Source organism: Aulonocara sp. 'chitande type north' Nkhata Bay, linkage group LG22 (assembly GCF_057382095.1).
Source record: "Aulonocara sp. 'chitande type north' Nkhata Bay isolate Kocher_YH1m ecotype deep benthic linkage group LG22, A_spYH_male_GT1.1, whole genome shotgun sequence".
NCBI classification, from domain to species: domain Eukaryota; kingdom Metazoa; phylum Chordata; class Actinopteri; order Cichliformes; family Cichlidae; genus Aulonocara; species Aulonocara sp. 'chitande type north' Nkhata Bay.
In genome coordinates this window covers 14,790,388-14,816,148 of record NC_141364.1, presented here as the reverse complement: position 1 = coordinate 14,816,148, position 25,761 = coordinate 14,790,388, and the positions used below count along the sequence as shown (strand labels likewise).

Genomic DNA, 25,761 nt, shown 5'->3' with positions numbered 1-25,761 from the left:
ATCCAGCTTTAAAATGCACCATCCTCTAATTATAGCTAAAAAAAATGCTCCATCCTTTTTTGGTTACGTCAAGAAACAAATTAAAGAACGGATTAGGGGATATTAAAAAACTCAAAAGGCACTTTTTTTCTTTTAACTTGAGGCAGAAATTCTCATTGAGTTTTAGAAAAGTCAACTCTTATACTAATGTAGTATGTGCAACGCTCAATATGCACACCCGGCAGGGAGCCCGGTACTTTCCACAACCACTGTCCATTAGAATAAGGATATAAGAACGGGGATATAGCACTTTGTTGCCAGGGAACAATTTCTTCTTTAATAAAGAAAGGCATCGTTACGACCCACAATTGTTTCTCTGGATTGTCTGTACCATGACAATTCTTTGTCAAGAGTTTCCAGCCAGCTAAAAATAAAATTCAACAGATTGATCTGCACAGCTAAAACTCCATGGCTACAGGTATGAGAGAAAATGTTAGCTGGCCCTTTATTTTAACATAAATGTGGCTGTTGTGTTCTTACAAGTCTTACTTTCATCCAGTTAAGAATTATTAAAACTGATAATAAAAACTGATTTTCTGCAGTAATAGCTGCAAGTGGAAGGAAGTTTTTCCTTGTGCTGAAGGCCTCCATCGCTTCATCGCGCCTTCACTCCACAAACCATCCCTCCATCACAGAGTGAGCGGGGGGAACGGACAGCATCGCCTGAAGCCAACGGAGCAGTAGAGCGAGCAAAGGAGAGGGAGAGAAAGGAAGAGAGAAAGTGCAGAACAGAAAAGAAAGGGTGCGGGGGCAGAGGGAGGCCGAGTCAGGTGTGGAAGAATGAAATATAGGAAGATGGAGCATGGGAGCATGCGAGAGACCCACATGCTACCTGGTGAAGTTGCCCTTTCTTCTGGTTATCCTCCATCACCCTGGATGTGTTTTCGTCATCCCTGCGACTGTCTTCATGGCCCTTTGGCTCCATGACCCCTGTGTCGACTGCCATTTCTCAACCCGTCCCTGTCACTCTCGTCCCGGCTCACATGCAGCCCGCACTGGAGGGTCGAATGTCGTCAGCGGAGCTTGAACTGCACACCATTGTTGTAGGACAGAGCAGATCCTGTGACGGACAAAATGTGACAGTTGAGCTGCTGACCTTTGGTCCGGAGACGACAGACAGAAGGTGGCAGCTGGAGCAGCAGTGCCCATGCACACATGGGTAGGCCATACATATACAAACACATCCAGAAAGATGAAACACACACTTTTGCTTTGGATGAGTTTGGGGAAATGCATAAGGTATCACGATGTAGTACAAAATAGAAATGTGTATGAGAATATGATATATGAGAGTAATAACATTCCAAACTAATCTGATGTTGCAAACCTCTTCCCCAAAAACAATAACAACACTGTCAGCTTTACTTGTGTAGTGTTGAAATGAGGATACATAGAATTATATGTGAGGTCTTCCTCAGTGGATAAACTAGGCCTGTGCAGAATATCCATCAATTCAGAAAGTTCACATTTTCTTATGATACCTTGTTAAAGGACATAACCTCGCTATAATAACAAAAAAATAAACATTTGTTGAATTTTTTTTATTATCGAGAAAAAAAAAGTAATTCTTCCCCCAACAAGCAGAAAAACTATTATTTGGCTTTATCTGCAGAACTTTAAAGGAACAGTCCAACATTTTGAAGAAATCATTTATTATCTTCAGTCGATTCAAATGTCAGAGATGTTTTTCCTTGCCAAAACATAAACTAAAGTCTAAAAGCCAGATATTAAATTTAAGTCTCACGGGTGGAAATCACTGAACTTCATGAGAAGCTTTACCAGAGCATGTGCTGCATGTGCTTTATTTTATATGTTCAAGGAAACTGATGAGAAGCAAATTTAAAAAAAAAAAAACAACTCACCTCATATGTAAATAAAATATTCTTTATGGATGATTATTTTCTTTACCTTCTAAAATAACCTGTAAGAGAACAGTTATTGGGGCAACCCGTAACAAATCTAATCCGTTTTCACATTTCATATGTACACACCCATTATGTCAATAATTTGTCAATAATGCAAAGACTACAGCAGCTTTGGGATGTGTATAGGCAGTTATGGACAACTGCACTTTTTTCAAGTCCACTTGAAGTCCAGAGGATGTGATTCATTGTATTGTAGTGTCTGTGTGAACAAACTGACACAAACTGCAGGTGCCATAAGGTGGAAGTGTGTGAAAGTCGCTGACCCAAATGCAGACTTCTTAGACAAATTTGACAGAAAAACAGTGCACCTTAATAGAGCAGTGAAAGAAAGTCCAAAATCCAAAGTAAGCTCAGAACAACCAAAATTATAAGAAGAAATATGCAGGGATACATGCAGGGACCACATTAAGAACTACAGGGCAGAAACCCAGTATGACACAACAGAAGACGCAGCGACACTCGGGCTATAAATACACAAGGTAATGAGGGAAGTGGAAACAGGAGGATAATGAGACACAGCTGAAACTAATCAAGGTAATGACACACAAGAACTCAAAATGAATGCAAGACACAGGAGACAAATGACTTAACAAAATACTACAAGGAAGTGAGAAGTAATCACTGGAACAGGAAGATGCAGAGATGAGAACTTTATAAAATCAACAAGAAGCACTCAGAGAACGCAAATCTCCGCCAGGGCACCTCACCCTCTGGGCAGTATTTACTTTTAAGGGATTCATGTTGTATTTTTTACATATTCATTTTGATTTTTTTTTTTCATACTTTCAGAATTTCCGTAGTTGCATAAAAGCAAGTTTAAAATACAAATTTTGCCATTTTCCCCTTTAAACTCATTTAGATTTAAATAAGATACTTGACATAATTTTATTTACCATGCATGTAGTACATGTGTGTAGTACATTCATTTCATGTTTAGTAAAAGTAATATGAATGACTAGTAATTAATATCAAGTGAAAACAAATTTTATCCAGTTTTCTAAAAATAATATTTTCTTATTTACAAAGATGTATTCATGTATTCAAATTGTTGTGAATGTAAATGGTTATAACCTGTTACTCTAATGCACATAACACAGTCATGTTAAAAATAATCAGTCTGAAAATTGGTTGTCAGTTTAAAAAGCTCTATGTGGTATTATTTTCACTTTGACCTTGCATCAATCTATTGACCTTGAAGGACAGGTCAGATGTCAAATGATATTTGATATTTTAAATCCTTATGCAGTACTTTATATATTGTGACAATACAATACAAGTTATAAGGCTTTCTGTCAATTTTTGACCAATGAATTATTAAGTTGATCTTAAAGACCTTGGTGAATCTATGCTAAGTTTTAATGGATTGCTAATAAGACATCACTCTTTTTGAGCTATTGTGTTAACAGACAGAATGGTGACATGCATGCAAATGCTATGAAAACATAGCATAACCTATGTTTATGAACATAACCTCCTCAGTGGAAATAATAACACCAAACACACGTGAACTAGACAGTTAGAATAACCGTTCATACAAACAGTAACTGGAACTAAAAACTAAAGAACAGTAAGCAAACTAAGATTCAAACTGCCAATAAATAATAAACAAGAATGTAAAATCCTGGTCTAAGACTCAGGATACACATAAAGTATAACACTAGTCTAAGACCTGATATTAATCTTTGAGTGGACTATTATTAACTGTGGTCAGATAAGAACTTGGATATCACATTTGTCCATCTCCAGCCCCACCATGACCCTGATTACCCCTTTTCACACATGTAGTCACTAATTAGCTATGTTGCAAGATTACTGATTTCTGATCGGTCATATCAATAAACGATAAACATCAGATGCCAGAAATGCCTAAACAAGTCAGAAATACAATTTAGAGGGTGCCAGTTTAACTCATCTGCTCAACCATCTGACTGAGCAGCGTGGGTTCTTTTCCACTGCAGAGCCCTTTGCTCCATGACCTTCCCCTTTTCTGTCAGGAAAACCTTCACTGTCCAATTAAATAAAAGGCAAAAATGCCAAAAATAATATAAAAAATGCAATTTGTAAAACTAGAAAGAGTGAAGATAAAAGTCAAACATACAAGAAATTCCAAACATAATGCCATTTGAGATGTATTTTGAATCACCCATGCGTAGTGTACAGTAATTATATGCCTGTTCCTACAAAATTATTTTCTGCCTTTGGCAAAAGTACACTCGCAGTGCTGGAAAAAAGACGGGACACCCGATGGATAAAAAGCTCAGATCTTAACTCCAGCACTTTCTGTTAAATATCCATTTGTTTTTGCAAATGTCAGTTGGTTTAAACAGGCTGTATAATCCCTGTAGAGTCATGACTCTGGCTCCTCACATAACAGACTGTGCCAACACTGGCTGAATTGAAAATGGAAATTACCAGGATTGGAGGTAAAGGGTTTTCTGTCACAGCCGCGTTATGTGAGTTAAGGTTGAAACGGTCCCTGAGGCATTTTTCCCCCCTCTGGCAGTCATCTCTTTCCATCAGTTCGCTTTCCTCACTCACTCACTATCTTTCCCTTTATTTTGCCAACCGCATTTCACCTTCATTGCTTCCATCTTTTACAACGCCCCACCTCTGAGTTCAATTCCACGGTCTGGTTCATAATCTGCCTCTTTATCTCTCTTTTTTTGGTGACACACACCATCTACCTCGCTTTCTTTACCCTCGTGCCTAACTCCTTAAAGGCTCTGTTCTTTTCCTTTACGCTTTCTTCTCTTCCTTTTTCTGTCTCCTTGAAAGGGGACAAATTTCTAAGTTTCTCCCCCTCCCTCCACCCCTTCTGACTCTCATGCAGTGTTTGTTTAAGCAGTTTCACAGTCACTGCACCCTGACTGTGCTGAACGAACAAATCCTCACCTCCTTCTGTCTCCGATGGACACACTCTGAATTTTGGCCTATCTCTATTTCTATAGTCCTCTCTCTATCCTTTTAAAAAATTCTTCTACACTTTTTTACATTATCCCCCTACATCCTCCTTAAACGCTTCCTCCTATAGCTCCCTGCTTCTTTAAACGTTCAGATTCAGAGTTTCTCACAAACTTCACAGTTTCACGCTCTCGTTGGAGCTTTTTAGATCTAGGAAGAGATGGCAGCACAAAACTGGGCCAGAAAGAATGAAGCATAGGCGGGAGAAAATATATCTTTACACTTAGACTGTCTCACAGACATGTAATTGTTAAATAAAAGGAAGAGCTTCCCAGCAGCTCCTAATTATCAAAGGAGATAGATGCCCTCAATGGGTAATTTAATAACCTGGAGAGGGCAGGGACTGTTGTATCTAGCTAATGTTTGAAATGAGCAACATCAAGAAACTGATCTCATTCGTTTTAAGTTCTATATTAAATTTTTTTCCTGGGTTAATAATAGCAGCAGAAGGACATGTGAGTGCCTTAGTAGGCTTGTCTCTTTCATACCTTTAGTTTGCTATGAAATTGTACACATTATACCTTAAATACCAGCTCAGAGGAATTCTTGAAGATTAGAAGCCGGGCACTTTAATCCACAGAAGCTGAACTGATAAGTACATTTAACTATGTGCTGTTGAGCTTCAACAGGTACGATGATATCTTAAAGATTTTCAAGAAATCTGAGCCATATTTTGCTAATGTATTCATATTCTATAATTATCTCTCATTATTGCAGTTGATATTTGTGAAAAAGAAACAGTGCATGCAAATAATACATTACTGTTTGTAATTTTATCTCACTGATAAGTTTCATATCAGAGCTGTAATTAATCACCTGTTACGGCCCGGCTCGGCTAGGCGGCAGCGGACGTAACATAAACGAGCCCAGAGACCAAGGAGTTAGATAGGACGACAAACATAAGGTTTATTAACACAACTGAAATCCGTTAGTGAAACAACTCACTAGGCAGCAGAGAAACTTTAAACAAACACCACGATTAATAACACCAGTAGAGCACTGCTCTACTAAACGTCTCGCAGGAGGCAACACGAAACACAGGCAGAAGGCAAAAGGGAGGGACTCTCTGTACAGTCTGTTCAAATCAACAAGTCCCTCGACGAATGAAGACTCCTCAGCCTTTTATACTATCAGGTAACTGCAGTCAGCTGTGTCACTTGTCCGTCGTACTCCAGGCTCCTGCGGGAGCCAATGGTGTGTGTAGTCTGACAGGCTCGGATCCGCATGAAGTTGGGGCGGGCATATGTCCGGGCCAGCCAATCCCCCGTGAGTCCTGGAGCACTGTAGATTCCAGGGAGGAAGGCGGGGCCACCTGAGGCCAGCGGCCGTAACACCCCTCCCCTTAAAATACCAACTATGTTGGGCTGAAGCCAACGTTACAGAGCATAAACAACAACAAAAGACAAAAGCAGTAAAACATGTTTACAAACGGGACAGACCGTCAGCTAAAACATTTTCAGTCCCCTTTTTGTGGTGGATACTTAAGTTGTATTCCTGCAACAACAGAGCCCAGCGCATAAGGCGCTGGTTGTGATTAAACATACGCGCCAGGAACACAAGTGGGTTGTGGTCTGTGTACACGACAAGAGGCAACATGCTGGACCCCAGGTACACGTGAAAGTGCTGAAGAGCCAACAACAAAGCCAGGGTCTCCTTTTCAATGGTGGAGTAGTTTAACTGATTTTTATTGAACTTGCGGGAAAAGTAACAAACGGGGTGGTTCAAACCCAACAAGTCTTCTTGCAACAGCACTGCCCCAGCCCCGACAGCACTGGCATCAACCTCGAGTTTGAATGGTCGCGTCAAATCAGGTGCAGCTAACACAGGAGAATGGCAGAGGAGGGCTTTTGCACTCTCAAAAGCATCCTGACACTCACTCGACCAGCTAAACTCAACCTTTGGGCTGAGCAGGTCAGTCAATGGCTTTACTACAGAGGAGAAATTCTTACAAAAGTTCCTGTAGTAGCCCACCATCCCTAGAAACCGACGTAACTCACGCCTGGTGGTAGGTGTGGGAAACTGTTTAATCACTTCCACTTTGGCATCTATGGGCCGGACCTGTCCACGTCTCACCTCCCTGCCTAAGTACGTCACAGTAGCTTTGGCAAACTCACACTTAGCTAAGTTGAGAGTTAGGGTAGCTTGTGCCAAACGGTGAAATACCTGTTGTAACGTTTCCAAATGATCTTGCCATGTTTCAGTGTAAACTACTAGATCATCTAGGTAGGCACTGCAGTTGGACAGACCACGGAGGACTTTATTTACTAGCCTCTGGAAGGTGGCAGGAGCGTTACACATGCCGAAAGCCATGACTGTGTACTGTAAAAAATCATCGGGTGTAACAAAGGCAGCGATGTTAGAGGCACGTTCAGTTAAAGGGACCTGCCAGTAACCCTTAAGAAGATCTAAGTTGGAGACATACTGAGCAGTCCCAATACTGTCTACACAATCCTCAACCCTTGGGAGAGGATGTGAGTCAGCCACAGTCACAGAGTTCACCTTCCGGAAGTCTGTAATAAAACGGGGCGAGCCATCTGGCTTAGACTCCACTATACAAGGCGAGCTCCAGGGGCTTTGACTGGGCTTCGCTAAACCATGTTGCAGCAGATAGTCAGCCTCCTGTTTCATGAGCACGCGCTTATGGGGGCTGGCTCGATAAGGATGCTGCTTAATAGGTTTAGCGCCCTGGACATCAATGTCATGCTCTAGCACCGTAGTGGCAGTTGGCACATCCCCGAATAAACAGGTGTATTCCCTAATTAAGGCAATTAGGTCCTCTTGCTGCTCTGACATCAGATGCCCAAGCAAACCCGGCAATGCTTTTAGCATTTCAGAGTTAGACAAACGGGGTCTAGAACAGGTGGGATAACATAGTTTTAACCCATCACCCCCATCCGCCCCTCCTTCCTCCTGGTGGCTTGAGGCTACAAGAGGAACACAGAGCCCTGCAGGCTTTGGTGTTGACCGCGGATGGTACAGTTTCAACATGTTTACGTGACAGACACGTGTTTTGCGTCTGCGGTCGGGAGTGCAAATTACATAATCTGTCTCCCCTCTCTTTTCACAAACTTTAAATGGGCCACTATACCTAGTAGACAAGGCTGAGCCAGGGACAGGCAAGAGCACGAGAACCTGGTCACCCACCTGAAAGGTTCTTTTAACAGAAGCCTTATCATAATGGCGTTTCATCTTTCCCTGTGACGCGGCAAGGTGTTGCTTAGCCAGAGCGTTGGCTTGATTCAAACGCTCACGGAAGTGTTTTACATAACTGCTGACGTTTGTTTTGAAAACCCCTTGTGGGCTCAAAAACGCCTCTTTCAGAGCTTTGAGGGGTCCCCGTGGCCTATGGCCAAATACTAGCTCAGAAGAGCTAAACCCAAGTGACTCCTGAACGGCGTCACGGGCAGCAAATAACACAAATGGAACACCCTCGTCCCAGCTTTTATCACTCTCCAGGCAGTATTTGCGTAACATCGTCTTCAAGGTCTGGTGCCACCGCTCTAATGCACCTTGCGATTCAGGATGGTAAGCAGAGGACACAATATGCTTAACACCCAGAGTGCTAACTGCTTGTTTGAATACCTTAGACTGAAAGTTCGAGCCCTGGTCGGTTTGTACGACCTTAGGCAAGCCAAACACTGAAAAGAAGGTTGTCAACGCCTTAACGACAGATCTCGCTGTAATTTTATGTAACGGGACAGCCTCGGGGAAGCGGGTAGCGGCACACATGATCGTGAGTAGGTATTGCTTTCCTGATTTTGTTCTGGGTAGTGGACCCACACAGTCTACTATGACATGGTCAAACGGCTGATCCACTACAGGAATGGGACACAACGGAGCCGGGGGTATGACCTGATTGGGTTTACCTGCAATCTGACATACATGGCAACTGTTGCAAAATTTAGAAACATCACGCTTCATACCAGGCCAAAAGAAATGTTTTAATAGTAGCTGGTATGTTTTTGTGATGCCCAAGTGTCCTGACCACTGGCTTTCATGGGCAAGGGCCAGGATCTTCTGCCGGTACGCAGAGGGCACTACAATCTGCTTGACCTTACTCCAATCTGCACCTTCTGCACCTGGTGGAGACCACTGACGCATTAGAACATCATGTTCTATGAAATAGGCTTGTTGCTCCTTTTTGGCTTGCTCAGCACTTACCATACGTTTGAAACAGCTCTTTATTGTTTCATCAGCTAATTGAGCTGCTGACAGCTGGTCTCTAGTCAAGGGCAGTACGGAGTCCTTAGGAAATGGATCAGGCTCCTCAGGCGTCACAGAGTCTGGAGGTGACAGAACATTGTTTCTGTTAGTGGGTACATCATTCTCCCCGGAAAACGAGGACATCAACACAGAATCAGAGAGGGCAATATCAGTATCTTTCCGAGCTTGTGCTCGAGTAATTGCACAGGCTGGATACAGCCCAGGGTGCATAGACACATCAGAAGTTTTCTGATTCAGGGGGTTGTCTAAAACCTCCAGACGAGGGAGCACTACCCCTCCTGCGATGTTGTTGCCCAACAGCATGGCCACACCCTCTATTGGCAAGGCCGGGCAAACGGCAACAGGGAAAAATCCTGTAGCAAGGCTAGATTTAATAAAAATTCTGTGAACTGGTCTAGGAGCGTAACCCATCTCTATCCCCCGCAGAACAGAATTAAAACCACATTCACTTTTAGCAGAAAATGGTAATACACTTGAGAGGATGACAGTTTGAGAACCTCCAGTGTCCCTTAAAATACGCACAGGTTTTAACTCGGATGGATTGTCTGTTAGCGATACTAAGCCATCAAAAATGAATGGTTCGAAACAGGGGTCAGGCACCCTACCACCACACTCATGGTCCTCGTGACGGGTCTCAGCTTTTACAAAACCCACCCCTTTGGGTGGTTGAGCATGTGATGTTTTGCGTTTTAATGCTAAACAGTCAGCAATCACATGTCCGGTTTTATGACAGTAAAAACATTCACGGTGTTCCCTGGACCCAGACTCTTTAGCTGTGTGGCGCTGCTGCACAGGGCTAACCCGTGGCTTCTCACTGTCAGTAAATGAGGCTTTGTGAGTGAGTACAAACTCATCAGCAAGAACAGCAGCAGATGTGAGTGACGTCACTTTCTGTTCATTCAAATACAGCACGATACGCTCAGGAATGCATTTCTTAAAGTCCTCTAACAAAACTAGTTCGCGCAGAGCGTCATAGTCAGTCGCTTTTGACGCAACACACCACTTATCAAAGAGAACCCCCTTTTCTCTTGCAAACTCCACATAAGTCTGCGACAGCAATCTCTTTTGCTGGTGAAACCTCTGCCTATAGGCCTCTGGAACTAGCTCATAGGCCTTCAAGACAGCTGCTTTAACACACGAGTAATCTAAACTGTCCTTTAAAGAAAGAGCAGCCACCACCTCTTGAGCTTTGCCGGACAGTTTGCACTGTAGCAAAAGAGGCCAAATCTCGCTAGGCCATTGCAGCGCACCAGCGATACGTTCAAATGCTGCAAAGTATGTATCCACCTCAGTTTCTCTAAAAGTGGGCACTAAAGAAATGCACTTATCAATTTTAAAAGCAGAAGTGGACGTGGAGGTGGGACCGGAATGAACAGCAGAGACAGATGAGGCTTGAGACTGTGACTCCAGCTCAAGCTGTCGGAGCCTAACGGCCTTGTCCGCCTCTATTTCCAGCCTCCTTATTTCAAGCTGAACCCGCCGGTTCTGAGCCTTCTCCTCAGCCTCCATCTGGAGACGTGCCAGCCGCACCTTCAGCCGAGCTCCTTCTCTCCCTTCGGAACTCCCAGAAGAGAGTGGATCATAGCGAGGAAGCGTGCGCGGCGTTTTTCCCCGCTCATCCCCCTCACCATCCCCACTGGAACCATTCTGGCCCTCTTCAACTACGGCAGCTTGGCCTGGCACACCAGAGACCACAGGCAAAACAGGCGCTTGAAGCACCCCAGCACCCACCAACTTGTCCACCACTAAGGCTTTTATTTCACTCTTACGGAGAGTTTTCGAAACCTGCAGCTGAAAGTGATCCACAATTTGCAGCAAATCATTTTTGCGACAGCTATTAATAATCTCAAGAGACGGGGCAGCTAAAAAGTGCTGTAAACAAAACGCAGCCGACATAGTGCTTAATCTTTAGCAAATTCAATTTCTCCTTTTTCCTTCTTTTTTTTTTTTTTTTTTTTTTTTTTTGTCTGACCCCCACTCCCAGGAACAAAGACCCCCTATGAGGGATCCTGGACGAGCCCCCACTTATGTTACGGCCCGGCTCGGCTAGGCGGCAGCGGACGTAACATAAACGAGCCCAGAGACCAAGGAGTTAGATAGGACGACAAGCATAAGGTTTATTAACACAACTGAAATCCGTTAGTGAAACAACTCACTAGGCAGCAGAGAAACTTTAAACAAACACCACGATTAATAACACCAGTAGAGCACTGCTCTACTAAACGTCTCGCAGGAGGCAACACGAAACACAGGCAGAAGGCAAAAGGGAGGGACTCTCTGTACAGTCTGTTCAAATCAACAAGTCCCTCGACGAATGAAGACTCCTCAGCCTTTTATACTATCAGGTAACTGCAGTCAGCTGTGTCACTTGTCATAACTGCAGTCAGCTGTGTCACTTGTCATAACTGCAGACAGCTGTGTCACTTGTCATAACTGCAGACAGCTGTGTCACTTGTCCGTCGTACTCCAGGCTCCTGCGGGAGCCAATGGTGTGTGTAGTCTGACAGGCTCGGATCCGCATGAAGTTGGGGCGGGCATATGTCCGGGCCAGCCAATCCCCCGTGAGTCCTGGAGCACTGTAGATTCCAGGGAGGAAGGCGGGGCCACCTGAGGCCAGCGGCCGTAACACACCACTAATATTTCCTACCGCAGCGGTAGAGCTGGGCGATATGAGATTTTTTCATATCACGATATGTTTTTTTCATTTCAGGCGATAACGATATCTATCACGATATAAGCCAAATAACTATATTTGTAAGATTTAAATGTGCCGTTGCTCACAAGTAAAATGTGAAATAATCAGCAGCTTGTTTTTAAATATTTATTTCCCATAATAAGTTCAACAGGGTAGATGTACTTAAGGAACATGAGACTTTTTCAGCTAAATAAAGGCAAATATTGCAAACTACACAAAAGGCAGCCGCTAAAGCGTTTAAGTTTCAAAATAGAACAAATGAAACTGACTAAATTGTCAATTCCACTTAGAAATAAAGTATTAATTCTAAAAATAAATCTTAGTTTGTTTTACAGAAGAACAGACAAAACTGACTAACTTTTGTCAATATCAAATAAACTGAGAACTAAAAGGAAATTCTCAATCTCTCCTTGTTGTATAGCTGAGCTTTTCAAACAGTTGTAACAGTTACTTTAGTCTGACAAAAGCCGAATGACGAATTAGCGCTTCCAGTCAGAGACTGAGGCTACGTCCACACGTACACGGGTGTTTTTGAAAACGGAGATTTTCCGTTTTCGTTTTGAAAAATAATCCTGTCCACACATAAAGGCAGAAATGAAGGAAAACGCTGCTATGAACATGCCAAAGCAGCAGGTGGCGCTAGATTCCTAACCGTGCAGAAATGTTGGCCAATCAGAAGTCTAGAAGCCTCGGTGGGAAAAAGTAAACAAAGCTGGGGCATAGAAGCAGAACCGAGTCGTATGTGTGGACGGACAGTAACTGTGTGTATATGTAAGCATTTAAACACTGCAGAGAGTAGAATTAACAGTAACAGTATTGTAGAAATTCATTTCACCGAAACAATAACGTGGCGCACAGTGTGACGCATGCACCAGTTTATTGTATTTCCAGACTTGCTTTCGGCACAATTTATAGTGCGCGCTACTCTGTTTTTTGTCAGACTTGAAATATCCGAAACACCTTCACACTACGGAACTTCTATGGCTCTTCCGTTCGACAATCTCTCCGGCATTGGAACCATCATCTGTTTTCTCTTCGGTCACGCTCGGTTGATTTTTCTAGTCGGCACACTCATTTCCTCCATTATGCGCTGGCCCCATTACCCGCTGGCTGCTTCCCAAACAAACACACGTGCTGTACGTAACAAGTCACGCGACGTGACGCTGCAGCTGTGATTGGTTCGGCTCTGCGCTACTGAATTTGGATCGGCTGACCTTTTTTTTTTTTTTTTTTTTTAAAGAGGACAAGAGCGGCGAGGTCTATCGCGATAGCTTAATTTCTCTATCGAGTAAAAGTTATATCGCGATACATATCGTTATCGTTCTATCGCCCAGCTCTACGCAGCGGCTTATCATTTAAGGTTTTGAACTGCTGAAACAAAGAGTACGTTTCACTGCTGAACAGATGCAATGTATTCATCTCTCAGGTTAGCTGTAACTGCAGCTGTTAGAAAATAAATGCACAGGGTTTTTTTTTTAAAGCAAGCTTTTTTTTTCTACTGTTGTGTGGAAAACTTTGTGCTGCAGGTAAACAGATGGCCGCTGCTTTTGATATGATGCTAAACAAAATAGTAGCAGTCCAAAGAGTTATCCTAGAAAAATGCTATTAAACTGCACATAAATGTGAGTCTTTAGAGACAGCGGTGATGTGTTCCTGCTGGAAAATGGTTTGAACCCCAACAGCTAAAACTGCAGCTGCAAAACCACACAGTCGATGTGGTACCTAAATGGCTGTGGTCAGACTTCCAGACTGCATCCACTTCACATATAAAGGCCAAAAGACAGTACATAGACTCACCAGACACTTTATCAAGTACACCTTGCCAGTATTGGGTCGGACCCCCTTTTGCTTTCAGAGCTGTCTTAATTCTTCATGGCACAGATTCAACACGGTCCTACAAACATTCCTCAGAGATTTTGGTCCGTGTGACATGATAGTGTCACAGAGTCGCTGCAGATTTCCAGGTGCACATCCATGATGAGAATCTCCTGTTCCACCATTAAATGCTGAAATGCATCGTGTTGTTGCCAAGTGATTGCTTGATTAAATATGTGTGCTAATAATTATAGGAACAGGTGTGCCTAATAAAGTACCTTATACAAACAGTTTAGGCTGCTGAACCGGTCTAATGGTGTGGGGAATATTTTCTTGGCACGATTTCAGCCCCTTTGTTACGACAGCATACCCATCTTCTGACGGTATCGGGATAATTTGCCCTGTCATAAAGCATCTCAAACTGCCTTCCTGAGCATGAAAATGAGTTCACTGTACTCAAATGGCCTCCACAGTCACCAGATCTCAATTCACAAAGCACTTTTGGGATGTGGTGAAATGCGAGATTCACGTTATGGATGTTCTGCAGCAACGGTGTGCTGGTATCATGTCAATATGGACCAAAATCTCTGATGAATGTTTCCAGCACCTTGTTGAATCTATGCCACAAAGAATTAAAGCAGTTTGGAAGTCAAAGGGGTTCCAACCTGGTGCTAGCAAGGTGTAACTAGTGAACTGGCCAGTGAGTGTATTTGTTACTGTGATGTCTATTGAGGTAAGCATGCTAAACAGTTCTAATATAGCTAATATACTGTAACAACAACTTCAGTCTAACACATGAGGAATAAAACACAGTGCTGCTAAGAGACTGTAATTTTCTCTTATACAGGCTTAAATTCTGACTTCTTGTCAATCATGTTAAATGGCAGGTTGTTATGTTATTATAATGTGAACACAAAGACAGCTGAAGCTCTTGGCAAAGGATGATAGAAGACCAGGATCAATGGAAGAGCCAACTGGCTAGGGATTATTTTGTTTGCCAACCACCGCTATTTTTCTTTGCATTTCACTTATGATGTCCCCTCCAGCACAATTTGCAATCATGCAATGGTGAGGACTGAGGGTGTGGTTTCTGTGAAATTGTCTATATTCTGTAGTAGAAATTTTCTCCAAAGTGCCATAGGAGAAAAAAAGCAAGGGTTTCATTGTTTAGGAGCAACTGCAGAACAAAAAACAGCCCTTTCCAGATTCAAGTACGCAAATCTATGGTTTACTGTACATCTATAAAAAGCAAACCTTTGTAAAAAGCTTCAGAAATAAATGCCAGGTGATTAATGTCCATACAGTACAAGGATTACTACATTCAAATATGCATACTGCTATAAAACCCATCATTCACAGCTTCATTAACATTTAGGACTCTTTGTCTTTGTAGTTTGTAAAAATTGGTTGTGTTCTTCGGTCCCTTTGCCCTAAACACTAATCTGTAGCTCTGTGAGTGTGGGGAACTGTGCCATCGTTGACAGTAATGTATTCTTGCCCTCCCTACGGGCCTTCCTGGACTTAGCTCCCTTCCTTGTCTTTTCCTCTTGGGATTTCCTTGACGTTGTGGGAGCTGAAGCCTGTTGACTACCTCTTCCCCATTTTTTTAATAATATGTTTTTATCCCATGCTGGTTTCTTGTCCTGCCTTTATTAAAGGTTAATGTTTATTTTCTCTCTCTCTCTCAAAGACTAAACAAACAGAAATGGAGAAACTATTAGAGAAAGCCCATGTGGCAGAGAGCCCACATGTTGCAATATATTCTTATAAAACTGAAAATGCAGATTGTGTGCTCTGGACTCGAGTAATGGCTATATTGCATTCCCACTCCAAAAATTGGATTATGTGACAATAGCATGATTTGGATTATGAAAAAGTGGCACAAATTGGATAAGTATTCTGTTTCCTATTAAAAGGAAATATTACCTTTGAGCAAGAGAAAAAAACAACCATGATTTGCGGTAATGTTACTTGGAGAAAACAAAAATATAGTCTGCCTTTGAAAAAAAAAAGCCTTTATATCTACTCTAGTCATCCATACCCGTGCCGTTTCTTTCCACATTTACAGTGGATAATGATAGACTGCAGCATATTCACACCACAGCTTAATACAGCTCTCACACATCAGCGTTAAACTAAATCCAGCTGAAAAACACTGTGCATGTGGTTGGTATCTGCAATGATTGGACTGGAGAGACCTTTAAGTTGCCGGTAACGACAAATGTGCAACAACTGTGTCACATTTTCTATCAGCTTTCTGCGGTTCCACATGAAAATCCGACCACTGCTCTCACAAGCTTTTTACTGGCATCAGTTTGTCACCTAATGTAGTGGACAAATACACACCTCTGGTTATTTGGTGAGGTACAAGCCATGTATTGTCTGTACTAAATGTTACTATGGTTACAGACCGTAATAAGGCATTATTCATTGGCTAAGGGAGCTAACTGTGTTTACCTGTTCGCACGCACAGAGCCCTTATTTCATTCTGTTCCGCTGTGCACCACAAATTGAAATTCACTCTCATTAGCAAAGAGCTTGTCACTCTCAAACACTGACAACACAAATGTAGCTACAGATGCACAGCCTCAAAATAAAAACAAAAACTGTAGCGCGGTACTGTAAAGTAAATCTTTTTCATCTTTTTGTGAGCCAGTCTTGATGACATGTCTGTGCCAACAATTTGTAATACGAGCATGCACAAAGACAGGCTGGTGGGTTTTTTAGCTGTGTTAGCTGTAACATGTGTAGAGATGCACAGATGGCCCGTGCATATCCATGCTAACCAAAGAATGAATGTTTGTACAGAAAGAAGAGAAATGGTGGTGTCTTTTTCTCTCCTTATTTTCTTCATATCGCCTTCTGTCCCCGTGTTTGTCCTCTAAACTGAATTATTTCCCTGACACACTGATAAGTAACTGCTATCGGAAATGCACACATGCAATTGTGGTCAGAAGTTTAAATACACTCATCATGGGCATGAATTTCATGGTAATTTTAGACTTTTACATAAATTTAGACATACTACTGTGGCCCTGAGATGCCTAATGGACTTCAACTTAAGAAAAAAACAGTAATAAGAAAAACGCTGCAAAAGCACCCAAAAACACTACAGAAGTAGGAAAAACGAAAACAGAAATAGGAAAAAACAGATTTCAAAATGCACAAGGGAAGTGTTTCTGGGGAGACAATAACCTGACGGACCAGTTGCAGGAACCAAAATATGCTAAGAATTGCGCTGGGAGACACTTGAAAGAAGTGGAGGATCTATCGGTTTTGTGAGGAAAGAAAAGATGAGAGGTAAGTGTGTTAGCCTAACTATTAGCCTAAAAATTCGTTATCAGTATTATATGAACCATGAGATTAAAACACACTTACCTAGCATATTTTGGTTCCTGCAACTGGTCCGTTGGGTTATTGTCTCCCCAGAAACACTTCCCTTGTGCTTTTGGAAATCATTTTTTTTCCTATTTTTGTTTCCGTTTTTCCTATTTCCGTTTTTGTTTTCCCTATTTCTCTTTTCTTTTCTTTTTTATTTCAGTTTTTGTTTTTCCTATTTCAGTTTTGTGTGCTTTTGCAGCGTTTTTCTTATTGCTGATGTTTTCTTAAGTTGCAGTCCGTTTGGCCTCTCAGAGCTACCGTAACTCAGCGGTCCCCAACCTTTTTTGCGCCACGGACCGGTTTATGCCCGACAATATTTTCACGGACCGGCCTTTAAGGTGTCGCGGATAAATACAACAAAATAAAACTACTACCGGTACCGAAAAAAAGAAGATTTATTCATAACACATGTGAAAAGACCCAGGAAACCGAGTTAACGATAAAAACAATAACAAAATAACGCTGAAAACTGATAAAAATCCTGAAAACCATACGTTTCACACCTGAGCCTCAACTCTCGCGGCCCGGTACCAAACGACTCACGGACCGGTCCGAGGCCCGGGGGTTGGGGTCCGATGCCGTAACTTACTCATACAGGCTCATATATATGCATACACTAGAGCTGGGCGATAGAACGATAACGATATGTATCGCGATATAACTTTTACTCGATAGAGAAATTAAGCTATCGCGATAGACCTCGCCGCTCTTGTCCTCTTTAAAAAAAAAAAAAAAAAAAAAAGGTCAGCCGATCCAAATTCAGTAGCGCAGAGCCGAACCAATCACAGCCGCAGCGTCACGTCGCGTGACTTGTTACGTACAGCACAAGTGCCAAGCCGCACGTGTGTTTGTTTGGGAAGCAGCCAGCGGGTAATGGAGCCAATGAGTGTGCCGACTAGAAAAATCAACCGAGCGTGACCGAAGAGAAAACAGATGATGGTTCCAACGCCGGAGAGATTGTCGAACGGAAGAGCCATAGAAGTTCCGTAGTGTGAAGGTATTTCGGCTATTTCAAGTCTGACAAAAAACAGAGTAGCGTGCACTGTAAATTGTGCCGAAAGCAAGTCTGGAAATACAATAAACTGGTGCATGCGTCACACTGTGCGCCACGTTATTGTTTCGGTGAAATGAATTTCTACAATACTGTTACTGTTAATTCTACTCTCTGCAGTGTTTAAATGCTTACATATACACACAGTTACTGTCCCTCCACACATACGACTCTGTTCTGCTTCTATGCCCCAGCTTTGTTTACTTTTTCCCACCGAGGCTTCTAGACTTCTGATTGACCAACATTTCTGCACGGTTAGGAATCTAGCGCCACCTGCTGCTTTGGCATGTTCATAGCAGCGTTTTCCTTCATTTCTGCCTTTATGTGTGGACGGGATTATTTTTCAAAACGAAAACGGAAAATCTCCGTTTTCAAAAATACCCGTGTACGTGTGGACGTAGCCTCAGTCTCTGACTGGAAGTGCTAATTCATCATTCGGCTTTTGTCAGACTAAAGTAACTGTTAAAACTGTTTGAAAAGCTAAGCTATACAACAAGGACAGATTGAGAATTTCCTTTTAGTTCTCAGTTTATTTGATATTGACAAAAGTTAGTCAGTTTTGTCTGTTCTTCTGTAAAACAAACTAATATTTATTTTTAGAATTAATACTTTATTTCTAAGTGGAATTGACAATTTAGTCTGTTTCATTTGTTCTATTTTGAAACTTAAACGCTTTAGCGGCTGCCTTTTGTGTAGTTTGCAATATTTGCCTTTATTTAGCTGAAAAAGTCTCATGTTCCTTAAGTACATCTACCCTGTTGAACTTATTATGAGAAATAAATATTTAAAAACAAGCTGCTGATTATTTCACATTTTACTTGTGAGCAACGGCACATTTAAATCTTACAAATATAGTTATTTGGCTTATATCGTGATAGATATCGTTATCGCCTGAAATGAAAAAAACATATCGTGATATGAAAAAATCTCATATCGCCCAGCTCTAGCATACACTGCACTAATATTTGGTTGTACCTTTGAAGGTTGCACCTCAACCACAATACTTTTGCTAACCATCAACAAGCTTCTGGCATAATTCTGGGTGGGTATTTGACAACTCTTCTTGGCAGAATTAGCAGAGTTCATTTAAAGCGGATGGTTTGCTGGCATGGATTCAGCTTCTAAACATAGTTCACAGATTTTCAATAGGGTTGAGGTCAGAGCTCTGGGAGGCCATTCCAAAAGCATAATATTAATCCGCTTTAACAATTCCAAAACCAGTTTCTGTATTTAGGATCATTGCTCGGTTGGAACACCCAGCTGTGTTCAAGTTTCAACCATCTAGCTGTTGATTAGAGGTGAAGTTAAAGAATTTGGAGGTATTCCTGCTTCTTCATTATTTCATCCACTTTGTGTAATATAGCAAAACAGCCCCAGAGCATAATGCTATCACCACCACTTGACAGTTGGTGCAGTATTCTTAGGTTTGAAAGCCTCACCTTTACTCCTATAAACATGCTTCTTGTCATTATTTCTTGGTTGGCACCATCCTGATGTAAAAGGTTTTCAGTTAATTGCAGATTTGAGCTTTGATGTTTTTTCTGTTGCACCTGTTCCCATGCTTATCAGTTTTCTCTTATCTGGCTGTGACAGATGGGTCTTCTTCCAGACTTTGTCACTGTAGTGACACGTGAATAACTTGTACTTACATGCATTTGTTTAACAAATCTGCAGTTGTTTAGTAATAGCTCCAAGAGGCCTTATCAACTTGTGTGAATCTACAATTCTCCTTCTTAGAGCTTCACTGAGCTCCTTGGACTTGAATGAATCCCTGCTATATATATATATATATATATATACACCTATGGGGTGTGTACATCCTATTCTTACTTGGCACTTCTTGTGTAAATCTGTTTGGCAGAAGTGTAATCTGGCAGCATAGTTCCTCTATGACGAGTAACATTGAAGCTAATACATTCAGCTGTCTCTACTTCCTGCTCCTTCCCTCACATTGCATTATTGTTGTCTCTCTTTTTCAGCCTACTCTGTCTCAATTTGTCTCTCTTATACATACTCCCCCTCCTAATTTCCCCGCTATAGTTTCTCTCTGCTCTTCCTCTGTTGTCCCTCCTGCACTTCCTCTCTTTGCCTGCACAGATGGTTTCAGTGACTCCTCTGAGTCTTAATTATTCCGTCAATTACGGTGGGAAAATGTGCAATTAAAGTGGACAGTTATTTTGCGCTTTGTGGGTCCATATTTATTAGGCTTACACCTGATTTCAGGGGCTCGGGAGTTTTTCGTTGCTTCGTGCCATCTTTTCTGTCACCTCTAGGTTTGAGCGACATCCAGTGGGAATTAGCCCATTTTATTTCCCCAATCTTTTTCTCTTTAGGGATTCCCACTAATGGATGAAACAGTATTATGAGCATGTTGCCTGTGAAGGAGACAACACAACACAAATCACACATGTTTCTGATGTTCCTGAACAGCCTAGTTGAGTGTTTTAAATAACAACCCATGTCAGCATGTAAACATTTAAATATTGTTCTTTATAACAGGATCGATTGATTTTCCTGATGCGCCAGTCTCACTCAAGCTTACTGTGTTCATTGTTGGCTTCGCAGTAACCCACAGAGAGTATTTCCCCAAGAATGAGTTTGTCAAATAACACACCGTGGTGCAACCAAACACTTATGTGCTGTGTTAATCCTTCAGAGTAGTGTTCTAACCCAACCTTCGGGTCCGTGACTCTCCCTCTGCTCTTCATTACGAGGCTTTAATCCTGACAGCGACACTTCACATACAGGGCAGCGAGGAGACGCTCGAACAACAGGAGACCTGCTTATTCACCAAAAGCCCAAAGCAAACAGTGGAGCTGCTACGGGTGGGTGATGCTGACAGCCAGTGCACTCTTTGAGGGCTGGAGAGAGGAAGAGACAGTTATACCGAGTGTCGCAATTGTGCGATATACAGGTATATGCAGGCCGGTACACAAGTACGACAAGCAGCGGGGCAATATGGATTGGCATGCAGTGTAATGGCTCTCAGAAAGTGAGATAGACACAGATACAGAGTGAAAAGCATGTGAAGAGGATGCTTGGCTGATGGGGGATGTGAAGATGAGTGAGAGGCAAAAAAGAGGAAAGGACTCCAAAAAGGAAGCTGAATAGGACGGCAAATAAAAAAAGAGAGAAAAGTGGGAGGAAGGGGAAGAAAAAGAAGGAATACGAGTGAAAGATTAATGGGGAGAAGATGGAGATGGAGGATGGAGGTGGAATAGAGTGAAGGGCCCGTGGCGCCACTCTAAGTCATCCTAACCAATGAGGACCTGGATGCTGAGAGGGCTTGTTCACAGCAGGCAGCTGCAAGCACATCATTTTAAAAACCTCTCTCACATCCCTCTTCTCCCTGTCTTTGCCCGCTCTCCTGCTTCCTTTTGCTTAGATTGCATGTCACTTATTATTAATTGTTTATTTTATTGTTGGTTTGTTTGTGGCTCTTTATGAAGCAGCTGTTTTAGCTTGCAAATGAGATTTTAGATCACAGTGGGAGTCACTTTACACAAAAGGGTTAATTAAAATGAAAAAAATAAGTAAATTAAAAACTCTCTTTCGCCTCCTCTTCTGATTTTCACTCCATCTTTAAATTGGCAGTAAACGTGCAGGGTGTAACTGGGCCAAAGCCTCCTCCACTTGCTCATTATTGAAAAGATGTGAAGGAAGTTGAGAATAACCCGATGTGATTCATGAATTTATTTCTCTTTCTCTATCTATAGGGAATATATAGTTATAAGTCTTTAGAAGATAATATTAAGGAACATTAAGCCAAAATAAAAAGGGCCTATTCCGATAAAGAGGCCAGTTTGAATACCCACCAATCACATTCGCGAGTCTTTGATGCCAACATCAGCCTCATCACATTGACTGGCAGACTGACAGGGGCCACACTGTGTCAGTTAGCTTTGGTGTCAAACATTAGGTCTATACTATCACTCCATTGAAGTTCAATAATGAAGCGGAGAAAATGCATTGCTCACTGATAATGCTCAGTTAATGGGAAGCAAGGAGAACAACAGGGAACCTTATCAGCTGCGTGATGTAATGTTTACCCGCTTTTTAATTAATTATGAAAATTAGCCGAAACGGTAGGCACACGGAGAAGTGAAATCAGATCTTTACGCTTATCGCAGCCTTGCAGCACACGCCGTGCGCTATTTGAATGACATCTCGCGCAGATCGCACAGTCCTCAAGCACCGTCCCTCGCAAGCCCACACTCCTACAGTCACAAATACATCTTTACGCACAGAGACGTCTTTGAAAGCATCCAGAAAAAAAGACAAAAGTTGACGTTAATATATGCAAACACACGCACACAAAAACTCTCACCCAGTAACACCGAAAACCAAAACAAAATGCTATTGATTGGATTTGGAGCTTTTTCTTTTTAAAGGTCTGACAAAAATAAAAGTATTTTCTTTGATCCTTGACTTCTGACAGGCTACTCCTCATTAATTTCATCTGTCTAAATGTACTACAAGTGCGAGCTTGGCTTATCTGTATTTATAAGTATTGATCTGGAAAAAAAAAGGTGAAACAAATATGCAAAGAGTAAAGCACACAAGCAATTACTCCAGTGGCTGACATGACATTTTGGTGGTTTTGGTTTATTCAAAAAGCACAGCACATTTTTCTCTGTGTGTTTTGTCTTCTGTCAGCAGTCGGTTTTCTCAGTGTGTGAAGTGTTTGAGGATATTTTTTGCGGGGTGGGGGCTGCTGAGCAGTGCAGTGGTATCATTGCTCTTATGTCACTGTTTCATTTTACAGTAGTCATTAACCATGCAGAACAATCACAGGGAATCTTCTCTGTGTTAGATCTTAATTACTGAACAGGCAAAGTCCCTGCAGGATGGAGATGGAGAACAGGCAGAATCCTATATACCACCTTGGACGCCAACCTGCTCTGTTCCCTGCCATCTCTAGCTGGATTAGGGAACAGGATATTTTCAGAAATAAGAGAGAGAGGGGGAAGCTGGGCTGCCAAGTGTCCTCCTCCTCCCACTGGATTTTTGTATGGAGAAACATAGACAAGACAAGAGTTATTTTTTCTTCCCCAGCAACTTTGGATCAAAGGAAGAAAGCCAAGAGGCTAGAGGTGTCCGTGGAGAGAGGAGGGATTAGCTGGATTAGCCCAAATGGACCAGTGATAGGACTGTGGCCTACTGGAAAAAATTTTCAGCTGGAAATTTGCAAATATGGGTCCAAGAGTTGAAGCTCAAAACTGCAATTCCTCAAATGGCTACCACCCCCCAATAACAAACCAGCCAGTCCGCACAGATTCCAGATAAAAATGCACAATTTTACAGCCGAATGTAATCTTTAAAAATTTTTTAAAACCTTTCGTGACTAATGCTCAGATGGTGATTTTCTTAAATAAATAAGTAAAGTGCAATAAAGTAAGCAAATTTCATTTACTTAGATTTAAAACAAAACTGATTTACAATTTAAAAAAATGTAAAATAGTGAAGTTAAAATAAATAAAACAAAAGGGTTCCTAAAAAAAATCATGCTACATACATTTACAGTATTTATATAAAATTCCAGAACAACATATTGCCCTTCAACCACAGCTCCAGAGATCAGCTTGACAATAAAAGGTATTCGATTAGATTTAAAGACAGTCACAGTCGCTGCGTTTCTGAGAGACTCGAGAGATCATTCCAGAGTCTTGGCGCAACCACAGCGAAGGCATGACCTCTTTTAAATAAGCTTCAGCCACAGGATGGGCAGTAGTGATCGGGTACCAGACCTTAATGAGGAGGAATGAGGAAATGTATGGATGCAGCATGTCTACCACATAAGCAGGTGCAAGACAGCTTTAAGTACAAAGAGTGCCACTTCATACTTCATTCTGTAGTGCACAGGCAGCCAGCACAAAGCTGCCAACACTGGAGTAATGTGATCTCTCTTTTCTTGTTCCAGTCAGTAATCTGGCTGCAGCATTTTGGACTAATTGCTGATGAGCTAGAGATGATTGACTAACTCCTATATGTAGTGCATTACAGTGGTAGATGTTAAAAAACAAACAAAAAAACCTTTTCAGATGCGATGATTTTAAAATAGATGATAGTCTGGAGCACGAATTTGTTTGTCTAATTTCAAATTTGTGATTATTTCAAGGTTTTAAACCTGTTTTAATAAAGTAAGTAAATAAGAACCCCAATTATCCTTCAGCTTCTCAGCTAATAGTGGAGGGTCAAACAATATGATCCCTGTTTTAGGTTCAATTAGCTGTAAGAAACTTTATATCCTAAATGCACTCAATGAGCCCTCTTATGGAACAGTGATTTCCAAGATTCAAAGGTAAATCCATACTGCATAGCAAAGAAAAGATTTTGTGTTGATGAATAATTTGACCTAGAGGGAGCATGTGCATAGGAACACGCTCATCTGCTTAAATATTATTAAGACTTAAAGTTTTTATTAGGGCTCTGGTCACTTTGAGTGACAGTACAGTCTGTCAGGCTTCACCTCAGCTAATTTAAGGCACTGAACTGATACTGTAATGTGTTTTTGAATTTTTAATGCATTATATAATAAATATTATGGCTTGCTGTGTAGTTAACTGTGCTAGCAGGTCATCCAAGAAGGTTTTGCTCCAGTTTGTATGAGTGAAATTCTAATGTTTTATCTGTGTCTGTGTATTGCACCCATACATACTGTAACCACTAATAACCACTTCTTTCCAGGTATGTTAACTTCTTGCTCCATAAAATATGTATAATGGGTGAAGTTACTCTCAAAAGTCTTACAGATGCATATGATAGTGCATATAACCCACAAGCATAAACTAAGATTTACAAATGTTTGTGTCAATTTTGAGCCCACGCACTGTGTGTCTAATTCATATTCCACGTCCATCTTTTATATACGATATATAGTGGGGCCGTCGTCTCAGTACAGAACTGACCGTTGTTGGGTTCTGCACAGAGAAGGCTACGTCCACTGTTTTCCTCCCATCCGTATTTGTTTATTGATGATAAAAGGGACAAGCTCTTGCTGTCAGGTGCAATGAATTCTAGTTTGGGAGCCATAAGTAGGTCTTTCACTTCCTCTTCTGTGGAGAATTTCCTGCTTTCAGCTTCAGTGCCTTACAGGGTCTTACTGATAAAGTGTTATGAATTTGCATTTCATAATCTGATTCTCGACAGGCGCTCCAGATATTGGGGAAAAACCAAACAAACACACAATGCTATTCTTAACTGATTTATTAAAAATATGTGCTGTGGTAAACAATAAATGAATAAAGTAGGTGGTCATAACATAAACAAGTAATTTATTTGGTTGATCGGTCTTGTGAGACGGCATTAATGATACACCGCCAGTGCACACCCCACAGTGTTTCTCTCTCAAGACGATACATTTCCTGTGTTTTTACTTCTTCTCTTTTTGCATTATGTATACGTTTTCACACTGAAATTTAAAGAGTGTACGTGCTGTTGCAGGCATAATCCCATAAGTCCTCTGTATAGCAGCATGCGTGCTGCACTACATTCAACCTAAGTACTGTTTATCTATATGCATCTTGTGTGATGTGGTCTCAGCATTGTTGCCTCAAGGGTTCCCCACAGAACAGATTTCCTGTACTGTATCTGCAACAGAAATCACAGAAGAGCTGGAAAAAGAAAGTGAACAAAACAGAGCACAGAAGAGGAAGCAGGAGAGCAGAAAA

The 25,761-nt window shown here is 41.7% G+C and overlaps 1 long non-coding RNA gene across 1 annotated transcript; it reads right to left on the bottom strand.

Annotated features, from left to right (window-relative positions):
• Positions 1–580: 580 nt before the first annotated feature.
• Positions 581–12,920, bottom strand: LOC147303828 (uncharacterized). Its single transcript, XR_015126798.1, has 3 exons — positions 12,805–12,920; positions 872–1,099; positions 581–702 (listed from the first exon to the last, which is right to left on the bottom strand). It is a non-coding gene; the product is annotated as an uncharacterized LOC147303828 (long non-coding RNA).
• Between the last annotated feature and the right edge of the window lie 12,841 nt (positions 12,921–25,761).